We start from the raw sequence: 6,807 nt of genomic DNA on the forward strand, positions 1-6,807 counted from the left end.
ATTTGTTGATTAGCATCTCATACAGTCTAGGATTCATGGCGTTCATGCAAATTAAAAATGAAATGATGAGATTATAGTTCATAATAAACTTAATAGCAGAAATTTGTCTACTTCATTTGAAAGCTTTGCCTGGGAATTTTTTTTATAGGCGGGTAAGACCCTCTGCCATCCTTTCTCATCTGTAAAAACAAACAACTGATAAGTATACATAGATACCTAGTTGATTGGATTTGTCTTGATCTGATATTTTATTGACATGCTACAATTTCATTATATATTTATATTAATTTTTTCTGAATTTTGTGAGCTGCAGGAAGACGGTACTCAACAATGGCCCTATTTGAATGAAGCTCTGACAAAATTCCAGGCATGTAAATTCCTCGTCTATATTTTGTGAGTTGCAGCTAAAGGACTCGTTGATTTTTTTTCTGTTTAATAAATTGTTACATTTTGGTATCCTTTTAACACCATTACTTATGCCTCAAACCCCCTTTTATCTGTTCCTGTCAAATCATCAGGATCCTGCAGAGGCTGACAAATTGTTGAAAATCCAGAGAGAGTTAGATGAAACAAAAATCATCCTTGTAAGCATACATTGATTTATATTTGCAAATCAGTATACCGATTCCCTGCATCTCTTGTCTTCCAAAGTTACATAAGATATTTTTGTCATGTAGTTGTTCAATTATAGACATGATAGGTATATGTCTGTATTTTTTGTTTGAAATTCGTTTGAGAAACTTGCTCTTTTAACCAAATTCATTTAGGTTTAGATTACAATACCAGCAGCATGTGAGTTAAGTATCATTTAAATGAACTCAAATGCAACGAAGTAACACTAATTTGTCTCTTTCTAGCATTGTGATAAGATGCCCTCGCTTTTACATTATGTCTATCAGTGGTTCATCAATAATTTAGTTGCTATTAGTTATTTCTTCTTGATTAGTTGCTGTTTCTTATTGATGTGCATTTACTTGGTTATGTTACTATAAATGGGTAGTTGAGAGTTGGGCCTTCTAGGTGGGTTGTGAGGTTTTGTTAGTTTCTTCCTACATAATAGGTTTGTTTAGATTCTCCAGTTTTCTGGCATGTAGATTTCTTTGACCATATGATTGCTTCCTGTTTATGAACAGCATAAGACTATTGATAGTGTGCTGGCTAGAGGGGAGAAGCTGGACAGTTTAGTTGAGAAGAGTTCTGATCTGAGTGCCGCATCCCAGGTACATCTAAACAACTCGTGTTACACAAATTTGCATTTGGGACTAGTACAGCAATGCTACATATAGTCAGGCATCTATTACATGTAGTGACGTGATTTCTGAATTTGTTTTCAGACCCTATATCATCATCATTTAGATAAATTTGCCTTTTGTTTGATTGAACTCTTAATTAATGTAGTGACGTGAATGTCAAAAACGGTAGAAACCCTCACACCAAATACTTCTAGAATGGATTATTTACCTCCTTGTATCGATTCATCGTCAACTGAGAATAGTAAGGGTCGATCAGATGTGTGGGGACATTTTACTAAACAAAAACCATATTCTGAGAAGAAGGCCAAATGCAATTATTGTGGTGATTTGATTAAATATTTGGCTGGAACAAGTGGGATAAGGAATCATTTGGCGAGATGTAAAGAAAATCCTAATAGAGAAGCATTCAAAAGGCAAAAGCTTTCATCATCAACTGCAGAAGTTAGTGTTAGCCCTTCACCAACTATTTCTAAATTTGACCAAAATGCATCTCGAATGAAGTTGGTGAAAATGTTTGTGAAGTCTGAGCTTCCTTTTCGATTTGTGGAAAATGAGGACTTCCGTGACTTTGTATGGTCCTTGCAACCACGATTTGAAGTCCCATCCCGCACTACATTAAGGCGTGAAATATGGGAACTCTATGAAGAGGAAAAAGCAAAGTTGAAAATGTTTCTATCAAAGCAGTGTGAGAGGGTTTGTTTGACTACAGACACATGGACATCAATCCAAAACCTAAATTACATGAGTTTAACAACTCATTTTATTGATAATGATTGGAAACTTCAAAAGAAAATTTTGAATTTTTCTCAAACAACGGGACATTCAGGAGAGCTCATTGCTAAACATGTTGAGGCTTGTTTGAATAATTGGGAGTTGAAGCGAGTCCTTAGCATCACAGTGGATAATGCTAGCGCAAATGATGTTGGGGTCCAGTACCTTAAAAGAAGGATGTTATCATGGAATTGTCTTCTTTTGAAGGGAGAATATGTTCGTATGCGTTGTTGTGCTCATATATTAGGTTTGATTGTGAAGGATGGCTTAAAAGAGATAAAAGATTCAATTTCAAAAATCCGGAGTGCAGTTAAATATGTAAAATCTTCTCCGGGTAGATTTGCTAGATTCAAGGCATGTGTTGAACAAGAGGGAATTTCTTACAAAGGTATTGTTTGTCTTGATGTTGAAACTAGGTGGAATTCAACTTACTTAATGTTAGAGGCAAGCTTGAAGTATAAAAATGCCTTTGTCTTGCTAGATATGCAAGATAAGAAATTTGGGGTTGAAATGGCCAAAAGTAATGATGGTGTGCCATTAGAAGAAGATTGGGAATATGCGAGGTCTATTCTACCATTTTTAAAGATATTTTATGACTCTACCCTACGCATTTCTGGTTCATCTTATGTCACGAGTCATATGTATATGAAGGAGATGTTTGGAATTGGTAAAAGGATTCGACAATATTCTGAGAGTAGTGATGTGAGCATAAAATTGATGGCAATGAGGATGAAGGGCAAGTATGAAAAATATTGGGGAAATCCTAATGGAATTAATATCTTATTATTGATTGCTGTTGTGCTTGACCCTAGGAGTAAGTTGGATTTTGTTAATTACTTCATTGACTACCTCTTTGAATCTAGTATGGCTAGTGAATTGAAATCAAAATTATTGTCATCTTTAAAAACACTTTATGAACAATATCAAGGTATTGAGGAGGGTTCTCAAAGTAGCCAACAAGAATCTCAACTAGATGATGATGATGATGATCCTCATGGCAGAGGTTCTACCTAAGAGCTACAGGACGTAGATTTGATTATATATCAGAGCTTGATAAATACTTGAGAGAGGATCCTGAACCTTATATGAAGTCAGTTGAGCTTGATATTTTACATTGGTGGAAAGTCAACTCGACTAGATTTCCTATCCTTGCGAACATGGCTCGAGAGGTGTTAGCCATTCCTATCTCTACCGTAGCATCAGAGTGTGCATTCAGTACAGGAGGAAGAGTGGTTAGTCCTTATCGTAGTTGCCTAACGCCTAAAATAGTGGAAGTGCTTGGTTGCACACAAGATTGGTTAAAAGGAACACCTTTCTCTATACTTTTTGATGAGGATCCTAAAGAACTTGATAAATTTGAGCAAGGTGAGATTATATGACAAATTTATATACTTTTTAATTTATATTTTAAGTGTTAAAAAATTGTGAAATATTTTATTTTATTTTTGTAGAGATAACCTCTCAAGATGAAGTGGGACCTTCAAGTGTTGCTATTAATTTGGATGATTGAAGTTTTGCCATAATATGTTAGTTATCTAAAGTACATGTGCGTAAGACTATAACCTTAATGCTTTGTTTTTCATGTTGTTTTGTCTTGGAAACAGTACACAAATGCTTAATATTGTTTTTCAATGCTTTGCTACAGGATGATTCATACATTGAAAGCTACATAAGCACCATCGGAGTTGATTTTGTGAGTTTGGCCTTTACTAGAGTGGTAGAAATTATGTGCTTGCTTATTTTACAGTAGAAGAGACATATTGATCTTTGTATTTGTTAGAAGTTTCAAGGAGTTGGGTGTGAGTGAGGACCTTATTGAGGTAATGGAGGAGATTGGAGGGTTTATTCCCAGTGAGATACAGTGTGTGGTTATTCAAGATTATATAAGATCTCTAATAGGGTTGAATAATTTAATACTTATAAAGTTAGTGACAGTTTTTTTAGCTTCATTTTCATCACATCAACACAAACGATGATAACTGTTATCTACTTTTGTTGTTCTGTTCCTGCCATGTTTATTATTTTCCTTAGAGAAAAAATGGAGTAAATTAAATATGTTCTTTGATCTATGGTGATTATACAGTTGGTAATGCATTCTTTTCAAAGGAATACAAAGAAGGGTGCCTTTTTATCCCTGAGTTTTTATTTTAAATTGTTAGATAAAAAATAAGGAACATTCTGGAAAATTTTCATGGTGTGGCTGCTTCAAGTCTTCAATGATTACCTTTTTTCTAGAGAAAAGTCTAATATAAATATTGGAATTGCAGTAGAGATGTGTGTGGGAAAGTTATATTATGTGTGCCTGAGAAAGGTAACATTTGTAAACATGAAATGAAGTAAGCTTTCCCCTTTGTCGTTTGGATGATTCCAGTATTTCATGTTTTGACTCAGATTCTACATTTTCTAATGGTAATAATCACCATATAAGTTAAAGTTCTACTTGAATTATGGGTACAGCCACCACATTTACTGAATTGGAACATCATCATTTATAGCATAGTATAATATATTATATGATGCTACAGAACAACATTTCATGTTTTTCTTTCACTGTTTTGTGCGGTAAAAAAGTTGTTTCCCTGGCTGAGATTTTTCTTACTGTAAAATCCATGCTTGATGATATGTTTTGAAGTTCTGAGGGAGCATTTTCCTCTGTTGGCTTGCATCTCTTGCAAGTAGCCGACATCACTCCTTGATGGGGTTGGGAGTGTTTGGTTCTGTTCTGGTTTTGGTACTTTTTTTCAAGCATTTGGAATCTCAGCAACCAAATACTGATGAGTTTTTTGTATCTGCGTTCTTGAAGCATACGAGTTTAGCATCCTCACAAGCCTACAATTTCTCTGCTTCTGTCTGTTCATGGCAAGGGGTTTCTTGTGATGCCAATAGAGAACATGTTGTTGGCTTAGTCTTTTCTGGTATGAACCTCTCTGGCACTGTACCTGATAACACCATAGGCAAGCTAGGCAAACTTCAAACTCTAGATCTTAGCCACAACAATATCACTGGCTTGCCTTCAGATTTTTGGAGCTTAAGCTCCCTCAAGAACCTTAATCTCTCCTCGAATCATATTTCTGGTTCAAATTTACTAGTTAGTGCTGTAGTTATTAGTGTTGTATAGTTAGTGCAGTTCTTGGTTAAAATTAGTATAATTCAGTTCAAAATTAGTATAGTTAGTAGTTCAGTTCAGTTTATAGTGTAGTTTAGTACAGTTAAGTATAGTTCAGTTCAGTACAGTTTAATAAAAACAAAAGCAGTTCAGTTCAGTTTTTCTGAACTATTTTTTAGTGCAGTTTAGTTTTTCTGAACTAGTTTTTAGTTCAATACAGTTTTTAGTAGTGCAGTGCAGTTTAGTTTGATTTGCCCACCCCTAGTCTTAGCAAGTTGTCCTTCCAATACGGAAGTTCCCAGAATATGCTTCTTTTAGTCCAATTATGCCATTCCCCAAACCCTTCTAGCCTATTCTGACCCGATTCAGTGACTTTTGGATAGTCTTTCACTCTTCTCCACACGTGTGATCCAGTCAACTTTGGCGGGGGCATATCCGTTTCAACTTGTCCTTTTCGAAATGCCTTTTTGTTTCTTCTAAAGGGGTGGTCAATGGGCAAGAACCGTCGATGGCAGTCAAACCAACTACTTTTCCGGCCATGACTCAATTGGAATGACTTTGTGTGTTCCATGCAATGTGGACAAGCTAATCGACCATGTGTGCTCCAACCAGATAACATGCCGTACGCTGGGAAGTCATTAATAGTCCACATCAAGGCTGCCCTCATAAGGAAATTTTGCCTCCTTGAAACGTCATACGTCCAAACACCATTCCATAACTTCTTCAAATCATCAATCAAAGGCTCCAAGTAAACATCAATCAATGATTTGGGATTAGATGGACCTGGTATTATACACGATAAAAACATGTAAGGCTTTGTCATGCACATCTCAGGTGGTAGATTGTATGGTGTAACTATCACGGGCCAACATGAATACGGTGATGCAGACGCCTGAATGTACGGGGTAAACCCATCAGAGCATAGACCAAGTCTGACGTTACGCGGTTCACTAGCAAAGGATGGATGTTTACGATTGAAGTGCTTCCAAGCTTCACCATCAGAAGGATGACGCAAAAGTCCCGGAGTTTTGTTACCATCATGCCATGTCATGTGTTCTGCTGTTTGCATTGAAGTAAACAATCTTTGTAATCTTGGAATTATAGGTAAGTAGAACATGGACTTTAATGGAATTGGTTTTTTTTGCCTCCGTCCAGCATGCATTGTCTGATATCGAGGTGAGCCACAAAACTTGCATTCCACCAACAATGCATCATTTTTGCCACTGTCATTGTCATAGAATAACATACATCCATTAACACAACAATCAATCTTCTTCACATCCAATCCCAACTTTGAAACACATTTTTTGGCTTGGTAATAATTCTTCGGCATCAAATTGTTTGGTGGTGTCAAATCTAACATCAGTTTTGTATAGAAGTCCACTGCTTGAATGGGAACGTTCCAATTAGATTTGCCAGCCATGAGTCTAATGCACACTAACAATTTTGACTCAGATGAACCTTCAAATACAGGTAGATTTGCCTCTGTCAGTAAATTGTAAAACCTCTGCGTCGTTTCATTTGGAGGCTCTTCATCATGACTATCGTCTGCTTCTGCAGCATGGTGACGAAGAGCATGGTCGACCATCTCTTGCATGTAGGCAAATTGATCTATCTCACACGTATGTACAACAGTATTCGAACCTGATGCAAGCCGTTTTTCAGCTGCAGTGGAGG

General features: G+C 36.3%; 1 long non-coding RNA gene across 1 annotated transcript; it reads left to right on the forward strand.

The window, feature by feature from the left end:
* Window positions 1-310: 310 nt before the first annotated feature.
* LOC148193973 (uncharacterized) lies at window positions 311-1,280 on the forward strand. Its single transcript, XR_015781549.1, has 3 exons — window positions 311-367; window positions 519-584; window positions 1,134-1,280. It is a non-coding gene; the product is annotated as an uncharacterized LOC148193973 (long non-coding RNA).
* Window positions 1,281-6,807: the final 5,527 nt, after the last annotated feature.

This window comes from Vigna umbellata, chromosome 8 (genome assembly GCF_029865625.1).
Source record: "Vigna umbellata cultivar VRB3 chromosome 8, Vumbellata_1.0, whole genome shotgun sequence".
Lineage (NCBI taxonomy): Eukaryota > Viridiplantae > Streptophyta > Magnoliopsida > Fabales > Fabaceae > Vigna > Vigna umbellata.